At 44.2% G+C, this 13,882-nt stretch overlaps 1 long non-coding RNA gene across 1 annotated transcript; it reads left to right on the forward strand.

Annotated features, from left to right (window-relative positions):
* Positions 1–6,125: 6,125 nt before the first annotated feature.
* LOC132692215 (uncharacterized) lies at positions 6,126–8,918 on the forward strand. The gene is made up of 2 exons (XR_009616234.3): positions 6,126–6,348; positions 7,417–8,918. It is a non-coding gene; the product is annotated as an uncharacterized LOC132692215 (long non-coding RNA).
* Positions 8,919–13,882: the final 4,964 nt, after the last annotated feature.

Here is a 13,882-nt window from a genome sequence, read left to right on the forward strand (position 1 = left end):
TGAAATCTTTATGATGTTTGGGAACGCTGGAACCAAAGGGTAAACAGCTTATTTGAATCTTGTCTTTCATCCAGGAATGCTCACCAGTTGATTTCCCCCCTTTCTTTATCACTAACTATGCCCAAGGCATGTTCTAGAAAACTAACATTGGCAGGAGTTCTGTTCACGCTTCCCAGTGTTATTCCTGGGAATGACAAATGGTGGGTCTTTGAGAATTTCCCATGTAGTTCCAGCAGAAGAGTACCCTTCTAACTTCAGCTCCCTTCTTGAAGCTGGAGCATTACTTCAAAGGCTTAAATCTCTGATAGAAAGAGGTGGGAGTCGTTTCTGATCATTTTGCTGCCAGGATTTAAGCCTACAAGATTTAAGCCTGACTGTTTACATGGCTCATGGAGATGAAACGAGTCTCTACCCACAAAGTGTGTTGTTTACCATCAGGTGGACACTAGGTTGATATCATTGCTCCGAATTTGTGCAGGTTGTGGGGCCGTGTGACTCATTCAATTTCAGGTATCTTCATTTGACTCTTTTGGCAGAGATATACATATTTAAAGGTGAGATTTTTAAAAATGGAGAGACCATAGTATATATATATTTTTCCCATTAATACGTGGTTAGATGTGTTTGTGTGCATATTCATGTCAAGGCTCACTTACAGGGTTGCATTTTGGAATTATTTAGGACTGCTTAATATCACTCCCATTGTCAAAACTGACTTAGTCTAAGCAGATGAAAACAATTGTGGCCTAAACGGGAATCATCTGTGTTCCAGCTAGCTTTCAGAATTAGGAAGACCTAGTTGATTCATATGTAACTTCTAAAATTTTGTTTGGCTTGTTAATCATGCTTAAATTCTATCAAAGGAAACATTGCTTTTGCACCATTATAAGCCTCCTTTCAAATTGTTCTCATACTTTTGGAGCCATATTAGTCACCATTGTGCTATACTGACAGTCAGACTTAGAGTCACGTATCGTGGTAGGTCTAAGAAGTAATAGAAGCTGCTTCCTTCACTCAGGACCCTGAATCCACATGAACAAATAAGTAGAGTAAAATGTGGAAAGTACCTTAGAGTATGTATGTATAGGGCTACGTGGGTCACAAAAGAACAGTCAGTGCTAACTGGGCTGGAGATGACCAGGAAGGTCTGTAGGAGGTGAGGCTTGAGCTGAGCTTTGGGAAGATACGTAGATGTTCACCGGTAAGCAGAGGGAAAGAGCTTTAGAGAGAGAGAGATCTGGATCTAGGCCCTCCATAAAACTCTTTCTCTTACTGGCTGTGTGACTTTGTAAGAGCCACTTCACCATTTTGGCCAAATTTTCTCACCTGTAAACCGTAATACCTGCCTTGCAAAATTGCCAGAAAGATTATATGAGAGGTATACGGCAAAGTGCTTTGACAACTGGAAAATAGTCTTCAGATGTAATATATTCTTAGGGCACTGAATGTTTTTCTAACTTTCAAAAGATCTTTGAAGATAACTGTGCTTATATGATGGGTGTGTGTGTGTGTGTGTGTGTGTGTGTGTGTGTGTTTATATAAAGTATGACTGAGGCTGTGTTTGTTAAGTTAGGTTAAAACTGTTGTCGAAAGTAGACCCAAATATGTATTATGGTTTCACACAATAGGAGTTAACTTCACACTCACGTAAGGGTCCAAGGCCAGTGTTCCTGGTCAGCGAGTGGCTTTCCTCCAAAGTGTTTCTGGCTGTGTATCCAAAAAGAAAAGGAAAGAGATTCGGGGTAAATGTCTAGCAGTGTTTATCACTGCGGGTGGATGCCTATGTCTAATATATGTGCACACTTCAAGAAGCATGTGGACGTCTACCCAGAGCAGAAATCAGTACAAACAAAAATAATAAAAGCTCCTCTTTTACAAAAACAGCAATGCGTATTGGGTTTAGGAAAGATGAAAACCAGAGAAAATGGCCCCAGCAGAGAATGTCTTTTCCTATTTTGTATGTCATGGCACTGAATCAGCCGGTGAAAGAGATGGATGCCAAGAGGGAGAGAATGGTAGGTGGGAGGCTTTCCGCAACCTCATCTTTCCGAGTTTTATCACCATCCTCTCTCCGCTTTCATGTGCCCTCCTAACATCTATTTCTGTTGGTCCATTGCTACTTGAGAAAGTCTCTCCTGTCTCCCCCTCCTTCAGGAGGCCCTGACCACCCAGGGCTTTAATGGCAAGAAAAGATCATGTCTCTTCCTCTCCACATGATGAATATACCAGATGAGCACAATTCCCAGGAATATCAGTTGTTTAAAAGGCTCACTAGATTACTCCATCTAAGACAAAGGAAAGAATGGGTAGAGTTCTTGTATCTGCTTACGTTGTGATACACCTACTACCTTTAGCATGCAGAGATCTCTGAAAGAGACTCCAGATTCTTGTACTGCTCAATGCCTCACCCCATATTGAGAGTGGAAAAGAAGACAAAAGCTACAACTTGCAGAAGGAAGGGGGAAACCCACAAAGAAGCCAACCTGACATTTATCAGTATGAGCTCTTTTGTTTTGGTGACATAACACACCATGTCAGTTCCTGGCACGCTTATTTTCTGGCTTGCCTCGAGTAGCAACAATGCCAGTTACTAGAAATACAGAAGCTATAAATGGCAACTGATAATATTATGCATATTTTTAATGACTTGAAAAAGTGTTTTCGGAAAGCTGCCTTGAAGGCTCTAGTTTCAGTTCTGTAAATCAAGGGGTGATAAGATTAAGCCGTGTAAATCTATGCCTTCTTGGGCTGGGATACCTCCAGCATCTGCCCAAGATTCTGGCTGAGTGCTAGGCAGCCTCTGGCCTTGTCTTTGAAACAGAAATTTGGGGGAATCCCCAGAGGTGGGGGAAGGGCTGGACTAGTCCCGAGCTGCCACCAGGATTCAGTCGCCATGGGTATTGGCCTCCACAGACTGGATCAGTTTGGAGGCCATTTGGCACTGTGGGCTGGGATGAATTCAGCATTGGAATGTCATTGTTGACCCTGACTATACACGAAGATGAGAATTAATCAAGAGTGCTTGCCTTCAAATATTACATAGCAAACCCTGGTCAAAATGTGGCTAATGGTGGCATCAATGTCTTCATTTATGTTTGATATCTTGGTTTTTCTCCAGAACCCAGAAATATGTATTTCCGTAGTAAACTTTTTGATGTGGAGAACCTTCTCAAAGCATATGAGAGCCCAAATCTCTGTTTTGAGAGTTAGTGGGAAGTATGAAAAAGTTCTGGCCTTGACCAAAGTAGCCTCTTACTATCTTGAAAGTGAATCTGTGGCCTAAATGCCACCTTTGATTAAGTTGATACAGTAGGTTGTGTTAGTTAGGGTTTCCAACCAACTGACATTCTTACTCTGCTTCTATGTGACCACCTCTGATAGCATTGATAGGATTTCTTTTTTAAAGGATCGTTAGGATACCACTCCTCAGGGTGCTGGGTGGCCCAGTGGGTTAGGTGTCTGACTTCGGCTCAGGTCATGATCTCATGGTTTGTGAGTTCGAGCTCCACATCAGGCTCACTGCTGTCAGCACTGAGCCCACTTTGGATCCTCTGTCCTCCTCTCTCTCTGCCCCTCCCCCTCTCATGCTAGCTCTCTCTCTCTCTCAAAAATAAATAAAACTTAAAAAAAAAAAAGGAAAAAAGGATACCACTCCTCTTTCTTGTCACCGTTCCTACATGTGTTACAAAGGAATAAGCAACTATTTGGATTTGCCATGGTTTGAGATTATCAACTTTTCCATTAATTAGTAGAATGGAGAATCTAGAAATTTCGGACACAAATAAAATTTCCATCTGGGTCAAATTGGTGTGGTTTTTTTTGCATTGTAAATGAGGTAAATTTGAATATCTTGACACTAAATTCCACTAAGATGCTTTGCTGAGACTATAGGAATTTTTGGTTAGAACAAAGTAGAGGATTAAATTACTTATATTAGCTTTGAGAAAATCAGATAAATTTCCTAGTTAGAAACAATAACAATACAGGAAAAGCTTAATTTCCATAAAATTTACCCAGAATTGAAAATATTTTAGCATTTAAAAAAATCAAATTTTGTAACCCTTAATGGTCTGTGAGGGGAAAAATCCGGTTGAGGATGTTCAGACCTACGTCCTTTTGCCTTCTGCTACTTGCCTTTTTGACATTTTACTGTTGGGCAACCAAAAGCTGTTGGAATTCACACTCAAGCTATTTTGCTACTTGCTGGCAACTCTGGACAAAGAGTGGGTGGGGGAAACATTGGAAATCAATGATTTAAATAAAAATGTTGGATTGAATGGATTTAATTTAATCCTTCCATCCCTGACTTCCAAAATCACATGAGAATCAGCATGGCCAGGAAGCCATCTTGCCTTTAAGGAACACTCAGGCCCGCCTCTTTGTGAACCCATTCCCCAGCATGGTGGCCACACCAGAACCCCACAGGCAGCTCTTGCTGTGGAAATCACTCCCCTCCTCTCCCCCTCTGCCACTCCCCTGCACCACTACTCTCATCTCCCCAAGTAAATATTAAGTCTCCTGAGGGCAGGACCTGTTTTATATCTGTTTTCTCCTGTAGTATTTATCACAGCCTCCTCGTTTTTATTTAGTCGTTCTAAAAATGTCTGCTGGGTGAGTAAAAGTAGTTGGAAACTCATGAAATTCTCCTTCACCCCTTGATTTTTATTTTTTACCCCTATTCATACCTCACAATCTGCCCTTTAAAAAAGAGCACATTAATTTTTGTTTTCTTAATTAGTAAAAAGGGGAAAATTTTTTTAAAAATGAAGAGAAGCAATAAAATATCAGGTACAGACTTATGCCCCAATAACCTTCACTGTTATTATTTGGTATATTTCCTAGTAGTGCTTTCTCTATGTGTGTGTGTATATGCGTGAGCGTGTGTGTGTGTGTGTGTGTGTGTGTGTGGTACACACTTGTTTTTGGGGGGGGAAGTCTGCTTTATTGCTTTAACAGTTTTCATGTCACTTTTTTTCACTTAGTTACAAATTAACATTTTCCCCATGTCTGAAGACATTCTTGGTTATATTATATTCCATCATAAGAATATACCATAATTTATTAATGTTTATTTTTGAGAGAGAGAGAGAGAGAGTTGGGGAGGGATAGAGAGAGAAAGAGAGAGAGAGAGAGAGACAGAGGATCCAAAGCAGGCTCCAGGCTTGCTGACAGCAGGGAGCCCGATGGAGGGCTTGAACTCACAAACTTCGAGATCATGACCTGAGCCAAAGTCGGACACTTAACCCACTGAGCCATGCAGGCGCCCCTATGCCATAATTTATTATTTAGACTCGCTGTCAAGTTGCAGGGTCAACTCAACCTAACTGAAGCAAAACGAGAAGGAGGGATATTTATTATCAGGTGACATTTAAAACATACCATAAATGAAAATAATCCAAGGTATATAGTCGTACATGCTAAAGTCGGGCTGGCTATACAGAGCTGTAAGGAGAGATTATCTCTGTCTGGACAATCAGATAAGGGGAATGGTTTTGGATCTGGGCTCCAAGGAGAGGTAAGAGTGATAATGACTTACATATTTTAAGTACTGACCGTGTGATACATTATGTTAATAATTTTACATAAATTTCATGTAAACATACATAAAAACATACATACATTATGTTAAAAAACATACATTATGTTAATAATTTTACATAAATTTTACATCATTTATTCTTCTGAAACTTTGCTCTTTCCACTTAACAATCACAGTGTAATATTTTCTTGGTGTCTTAAGATATTTTCGGTTGTATCGTATTCCCACATTTGAATTCTGTGCATTCCATCCTGTGAAGACATCATAATTTATTCATCATCAGGCTCCTTTTAAGTTGCAGAACCAACTCAACCTCACTGAAGCAAAGCAAACGCATTGCATTTATCATAAAGTATTTTCATTCCCATTTCACAGATGAGAAAGCCGAGGCTCGGAGAGCTTTTGTAAACTTGCCCACGTTCTGTCAGGATTTTGACATGCACAAAGGAGTGATTGGGCTAAGCTGGGTGGTGGGGCCAAGGGAGGCAATTTACCAAAATAAATAGCCTTGCCAAAGCATCAATAGCCACATATATCCGTATAATGTCATAGTGAGTCTGTTCCTTGGGGTGTATTTCGTTAGGACCTGACAGATGGAGAAGACAGGAAATGACTACCTTTCACGGTGGCTCTTTCATGTGGTTCCTTAAACAGCCATCTGTGCTACCCATTGCAAGGAACCGAAGATTTCAAGTCACCTCTGGAATCTTCTGTGTGACAGTTCTCCCGTAACGGCTCCTAAGTCAAAGATCAACGGCTACCAGACATTTTAACATAAAACCAAGTTTTAATAAGTGATTTCTGCAAAGGTGGGTAATTTAGGTGACATCAGAGAAAGGGATACACACACACACATAAACATTTTAGCTCAATTCTGTCTTCTAAAATGTGATGCATAATCTATTCTAAAAGGAAGAGTGTTGGCCAGACTAACATGCTATCTATGATGAGCCTGTCTTCTCCACTATCTGTCTACCTAGGACAAAAACATCTGTCTAGGACAAATGTGTTTAGGACTTTGCAGAAAGCCCTCGACACCTCTCCTGCCTCATTCTTGCCTCCTTGCATCATAACTCACAGTGCACGTGGGAAAGGTCTAATTTCTTAGTTTCCCTTGGCTCACTTGTTGCATGCGGAGAGCCACCAACTGGAGGCGGCAGCCCCCCGGGCTGCTGGAATGGCCACAGTGGGTCTGCCTTTGAAGTCCTACCCTGCAGTTATATCTCTCATTGCACCAGGCGGGCTGTGAGCAAGCCCGTTGCATGCAGCTGTCACCATTTAAGCCAGCGGGCGTTTGAAGATGTGCCGCCCCCCACCCCTTGTGAGGGAAGCCAGAATAGAACAAAGTGTGGTGTTCCCATGAAATCGTTTGAATGCTTGATAAGAGTGTGAGTCTGCACCTTTTCTCCCTGACCGGGGTAGGTGGGGGGAGGGCGGCCGAGATGAGACTACATCCTCTCTGCAAACGTGGAACACAGGTAGCTGGAAGTGCCCCATGTGTCGACTATGGGTCCCGATGACAAAACAGTTCGCATCTGGTAGGGATGGTGGTGAGGGCACCGGGAGGAAGAAGGGAGGGGAAGGCGGGTCTCAGCATTTCTGCAGGATTTGTCACAGGGGCCTCTCCCACGCAATGTTTCTCTCCTCTTCCCCTCTGCGTTCAGAGCACAGTTGAGACCCCAAATCCTCACCCTGCTGTTGAACATATGTTCCAAATGAGTGGTGAGATAATGTCGCAGCCGTTGAGGCAATAAGCTTCGGCTGTGGTTTTTGATTTCCTCACCGTGTCTTTATCACTTGACAAGTGCGTTGGTTTGTTTCATCCCTGGAGTGTGAGCTAGGACAAATTTTTGCCACCTCTTTTCCCTCACTCCCAGGTCTCATCCCTCCAAAGAAGAAGACAGTCTTTCAGAAGAAAGTGGCTGGCCGGAAGGGCGCTGCATTTGCCCAGACCTCCCAGACATCTCGCCAAAAAAACAAAACAAAACAAAAAAAAACGACAACAAAAAACGCTTCCTTCTGGGTTGGTTTCTCTGTCGCTGCAAATACCACACACGGAGAGCTGGCGCTCGGCTTCTGGAGAGCAACCCTGTGTAACAAAACTACTTACGGGATCCAGGCGGGGGCAAGGCTTGGGCGATGAGCTTGACGGTCTGACTCTTGCTTTCACTGACCATCTGTCCCCCTCGGTGAGCCGTCCTTTCTGCCGACTTCACAGAGGAGCCAAGCGACCAACAGCAAATTGCTCATTTTCCAAACAAAAATGCAGACAGTAAGAGAGCCTGTGTAAGCAGGGGTTACAAATTGCTGTCAGGCCTGGGTGGGAAGCTGGGAGTCAGGAGCGAAGCCTCAGGTTCTCTGCCGCTGGAAGGAAGGGAGGCGATCTGTAATTGATGCTGGAAGGACAGCGGAGGAATTCCTGGTATGAGAATTGCCAGCCCCTCTCTGCATCTGCCGACACCATGTGGCTGGCCCCTTAGTGGCCTGGGAGATTACAGAAGGGGCTGGAAAGCTTGCTGTCTTTGTGAAGGGTAAACATCTTCCTTCTGCCACCAAAGTGGTAGCAATTGTGGCTCCGGGATGGGAGGTTTCAAAACAAAAGTAGGCCAGTGCTGTTGGCCTTGCATGGCCTCCAAGAAGATACCGTCAGCTCTCATCAGACACCAATTTTCTAGTTTGTGGATTACCCAGACTTTCATTCTTCCCTTCTTCTTTGGCAGAATCAATCAAACAGAATTAGAACCGGACAATTTTTCTATTTGTAAACACTTCATAGAGAAGGTTTGGTTGTGGTAATGATTCAGGCCACTTACCAAAATTGAGTTTTCAGAGTGTGGGTGCCTGTGAGTGGCTTTGCCCTTTTGAAGGGAAGTCTGAGGGGGATGGAAAGCCTTGACCAACCAGGTCCCAGGTCTCCCCACTCCTTTCAGCTTAAGTCACGGTGAGGCCAGGAGGAGGATTAGGCCTGTTCCTATTTTAGCATTTTTGGTCCCCAGGGGGATTGTGGGTCCTCTCTCAAAGCTCTGGGCAGCATGATGGACTGGTGGGATGCTCTTGGTGAAATAACCCTTAGAGTTAAGAGGTAGGTTGAGGATTAGGACCCCCCAGGGTATATGACCATCTGAACGTGTTGACTCCATTTTTTATACAAGGGATTGACGAGGCTGCCAGGCTGTTTCTCAGGAGAAATGCCCCCGCAGACTATGTGTCATCCTGGAGCCCCATACCCTATTGACATGGTGAAGTGAATTCAGAAGGGGACTGTGGGCTTCAGTGGGCTCCGTGCTCTAATCTCTCCCTCCCACGCTTCAGCTCCATGGGCCACGGCAACGCTGGGCCAGGAGAGTTTGGAGGGAAATAAACCTGCATTTGAATTCTAGACTTGCCACTTGATGGGTGTTGTTTATCTTTCCTGAGACGCAGTTGCCTGGTCTGTAAAATTGTGACAATCACGTCTATCACAGAGAGCTGGTGCATAAGACAAATTAGACAAAGCTTGTAAGGTATCTAGCACCACGCTGGGTATATGATAAGCATCCAACAAGTGTAATCTCCTCCTTTTTATTCCTTATTCCCCCATGCCCAAGACCAATTAAGAAAAGGCGCTGACACACGTTTCAGTTATTTGAGACATAAACCTAAAGTTCAAGATGAACTGGAAGACCAGTTTGAGAGGAAAAGAATGGGTGCCATGCCTAAAGCCACCCAATTACCTCCCGGGACTGACACCCAGCGTGTGCGTGTGAAACAGGGGCTGAGCAAGTGACTGCGCGGTGGCCTTGCTAACAGGTGGTTTTCATGGGGGATGCTCAGCTGCACAACCTGACGACTCAGTATTGGAGAATGTGACGTTCAGGGCACGCTCTCCAGTCCACTGGGAAGAGGGTGGATTTGGAAATGGGGACAGCCAGAAACTCACTGGGGAAATGGGGTATGAAGGAGGACTCATTCATAGGAGAAAAGGGGCAGGGACCTAACTATTGGGGAATTTGAAATCCCCCGAGCGGAGCAATTCTGACCCTGTGAATGACCAGGACTTGCAAATTAATCCTCCCCCCACCATACACACGCAACTATGAAATGAGGGAGATATGGCTAACTATAACATGTAGAAAAAGAATTGGGGATTTTATCTGACTCAGTACAGGTGAACAGTGTAATGTGGCTAGGATCCGAGGTAGCATTAACATTAATAGACGACCCGGTCTAGATCTAGAAAGAGGGAGAATAGCACTTCTAGTCCCGCCTCCCTGGGGAGCGTGGAGACAACTGGGCATGTCAATAGGTGAGCAATAAGGGTGGTGAGGGGACAGGAAAGAGAGCCATCTAGAAAATTGTTGGAGGAAGTAGGGAGGCTTCAAAGGGAAAAAAAAGTGCATGATAACTAAAAAGAGTGCATGATAACTATATCCTCAAATATTTGAAAGACTGTCTCAGTCAGGGCTGGTGGTTGCTAACAACAGAAAATGCCTCTGGCTGTCTTAGTCAAAAAAAGGAATTTGTTGGAAGGTTACTGGGTGACCTGTAGGATCATCAGAAGACCGGAAAGCCTGGTGGGGAAAACACTCAGGAACCAAGTGAGGCTGGCAGCAGAGGACTGAGCCGCGGTCACGCTGTCAGAGCTATCTAGCTAGGGTGCCACCTGGTACCAGCACTGCACGCTGTGGCCATTGCTGCTGGACCCACCTCCTTCCACCGATGGTTCTGGCCCGCGCCTGCCCCTCCCATCCTCTCTCTTATTAAAAATCCTACTCAGAGCTTCCAATTGGCTATCTGACTGTATGTTGGCTGTCTGGGAGTGAGTAGAGGGAATGCGCAGTCCCCTCCACATCCACGGTGGGATGGAGGGCCCTGCCTCCCTCTAAGATGCACACAATAGAGAATAATTCCCAAAAAAAGAAGACTTGAGGTCCTGGGCAGGCATGAGCAAATAAAAAGAAAGATAAGCAAATGGACGCTACAAAGTAGCAATGTGTGATTACTTACATAAAACCCTAAGGGGCACCTGGGCGACTCAGTCAGTTAAGGGTCCCACCTCAGCTCAGGCCATGGTCTCATGGTTCCTGAGTTCAAGCCCCACACTGGGCTCGCTGCTGTCAGCACAGAGCCTACTTTGGATCCCCTGTCTCCCTCTCTCTCTGTCCCTCCCCTGCTTGCGCTTGCTCAAAAGTAAATAAAACATTAAAAAAAATTATAAAACCCTAAGATGTAGGGAAAAGATCAGTAAATATATGCCATTAAGAAGCAATTCAAAATATTTCAAGATATATTGCTAATGAACAAAACTGGGCCAACATGACAGAGTTGCCTTTGGTGGTAGTGAGTTCCCCATTCCTGGCAGAGGGCAAGAAGGGGCTCATGGCCCCTTCAGTAGAAGTTTTCTGCTGTAAATAATAAATGTCTAGTAATAAGTCATCTAGTCATAAGCCAATGTATTCATTTCTAAATTATTCTGTCTACACTGTAATAAAGACGGAGAACATTGTCGAAACTCTCCTGTGGATTTTGACATTTCCAGTCTTAAACCCTAGACCTCGAAACAATTCACATGTGCTTGGGTACAGGTGTGGAAAAAGCTATGAATCCCTTGACATCTTCTAACAGATTTGGAGGCTGGGGGTTGGGGGAGCAGAGGGTGAGCATCTGTTTCCTCCTTCCGCACAAGTGTAAGTCAGTCATGGAAGCCAGGCACAGGCAGGCTGGAGGGTGGGAAGTTTCTGACTACTAGATTGGTCCCTAAAACCTCCAGCAGTCTGCTAGTTAGAAATGGGCTGGGGGTAGAGGAAAGGGAGAGAGACTGCTTCTGATGCCAGGATAGACTTCCCACCTTCCTGCCACTTCCCACCCCCAAAGAGAGGCACTGGTGGCTAATTGCACCTGGCGCCCAGGGAGCGACATCTGGGGTCACTGATGTTTGGCCATTCCTCTGCCCAGTTCCTTTACTTTGTGTGCTTGGGTCAATTTCTCCTCTGTTGCCCATAAATATTTACAGCTCCCACATGCCCTTGCAAATTGGATTAATCTTAGCATATTTCTGGGACAGAGACGCCCCTGTCCAGCCTTGGTACTGAGGAACAGGCTGAAGGATTTTTAAAATTTCTTTACACTGAGTGAGTTCAAGGAGAGAAGGAGAAGAAGGGAGGGAGACGGATGGAAAGCAAATATTAAACATTTCTAAATGCAGGCCAAATATCAAAGGAGATGAGAGCTGAACATTTGGGGAGCAAACTAGGAAAGTGGGGCCTGCTGAAGGATGGGATCAATGCTCAGGTCAGGGTGTGAAGGGATTGGGTGAGTCCAAAAATTGATTGTACCATAATCTCAGTTCTGGAGAATGATGTCAATTAACTTAAACCTTCTTCCCCAGGTAAGGGAAAGAAGGAGATGCCTGGCAGTCTTTACAACGTTCAGGAAGTGAAACCCCAGATAAAGAAGTTTCTGAGCAAGGTTATTAGTGTGGATAATTACCATAATCATTCAGGTTTTATTTAGATTCATATGGTATCTTTGGTAAAGGAATTTTAAAGCAGTTGAACTGCCAGGCACTTCTTTCTTGCAAATTTTAAACTGCCTGAGGTTTCTATCTTTTCAGATATTCACCATTTTCTGTTAAGAAAATGCCTTCCCTGAAATGTTGCCTGTTAAGGAAATTTATCTTTTCCTCAGTCTTCGCAGGAATGCAGGCGATTAGCCACGGAGCCCTTCTCTGTCTAGCACCCGGGATCAGTCGCCCAGCCACGCAGAGGCCATTTGAATGGAACCACAGAATAATCTTCAGAAGAAAAAGCAAGCTCACGTGAGTAGCGGCGGCTCATTGTGCTGAGTTAAACACACCGGACGGAGTCTGGCTGCGGGGCGGCGTGGTGTTACTGACAATGGTGGGGCAGTGGCAGTGGCTGAGATATTGGTATCAGTCTACTGGAGCCCTGGTAATTAGTATTCCCTGTTGCATCCTAATTAAATACCCTGAGTGCTTTAAAATTTTTAAGTAGTTTTTGTTTTGTTGGCAGAAGACCTTTAAACCCTTTAAACCTAAACATTATGGGGAACTCCATTATATGAAACAGACAATAATATCTAAAATTTATATAGCATTTTTTGGTGCCCCTGGGTGGCTCAGTCAGTTAAGTGTCTGACTCTCGATTCCGGCTCTGGTCATGACCTCACGGTTCATGAGTTCAAGCCCCGCATCAGGTTCTGCACTGAGAGTGCACAGCCTGCTTGGGATTCTCCCCCTCTCTCTCTCCCCGCCCCTGTCTCTCTCTGTCCCTCCTCTGCTTGTGCTCTCTCTCCCTCTCTCTCAAAAATAAATAAATAAAAGTTAGAATTTATATAGCATTTTTCACGTACCAAGTTTTATATATTGATCTATTTAATCCTCGTAATACCCTATAAAGAAATATTATTGTCATCCCTATTTGCAGGCGAGGAAACTGAGGCACAGAAAAGGAAAGTAACTTGTCTAAGATCACACAGCTGTTAATTAGTAGGGCTGCTATTTGAACTTGGACAGTCTGCTTCAGAATCGTCTCGTGCTCACGTGGGAGTGGAGGACTATCCGGGCTCTGGCCTTCTCCCTTTCTCTTTCTTCTCTACAAAATTCCTTGGGCTCTATGAAACACAGCTCCAAAAGCTGCTCATACAGGAAACTGTAAAGAGAAGAGAACTCTCTTCTTTTAGGGATGAGTAAATTGAAACCCAGAGAGGGAAAGTGACTTTCCTACGATCTCACTGCCGGCAAACGAATGGTCACTTCCATCCTCTTCTTCATGCTAAAGATTCACTAGATTTTCTCCTTAGAGGCACACTTGGCGCATTTTCCATTGAGAAAAATGCCTTGAGTGCATGTGAGAGTATCTTGAAGAGAGTTTAGATGGATGAAGGAAACTGATGAGAATCAAAATGATCAAAGAGCAGCTTGGGGAAAAACCTAAATTAATTAAATTGTGTCTTTCACATCCTCCTACTTACACGAAGCCCAGAATAAGATGAAGGAAGATGAGGCGTGAGGGAAAATGAGATGCAAGTCATAAACTGTCATCATTCATTTACTCCACAAATAATGACTGAGAGCCTATTACGTGTCATGGGCTGATCACATGTAGGCATGTATCGTATGTCGCATACTAGGTGTGGAGACAGTGGAGAATAAGTCAAGTTCCTGCCCTGTTAGGCCTCACTTCTAGGATTGGTGGGGGCACCAATTAACTTTGCATGGCGATGGTATTTGGAGGGCTTAGAGCCAGTTATCTTATAGCTGTGAGCCATCGGTCACTGGAAGACCAGGAGAGAGGATGGATGGTCTAGAACAAATCCATCACTATTTCTGAGATGTTCTTGTTT

Source organism: Panthera onca, chromosome B1 (assembly GCF_046562875.1).
Source record: "Panthera onca isolate mPanOnc1 chromosome B1, mPanOnc1 haplotype 2, whole genome shotgun sequence".
Lineage (NCBI taxonomy): Eukaryota > Metazoa > Chordata > Mammalia > Carnivora > Felidae > Panthera > Panthera onca.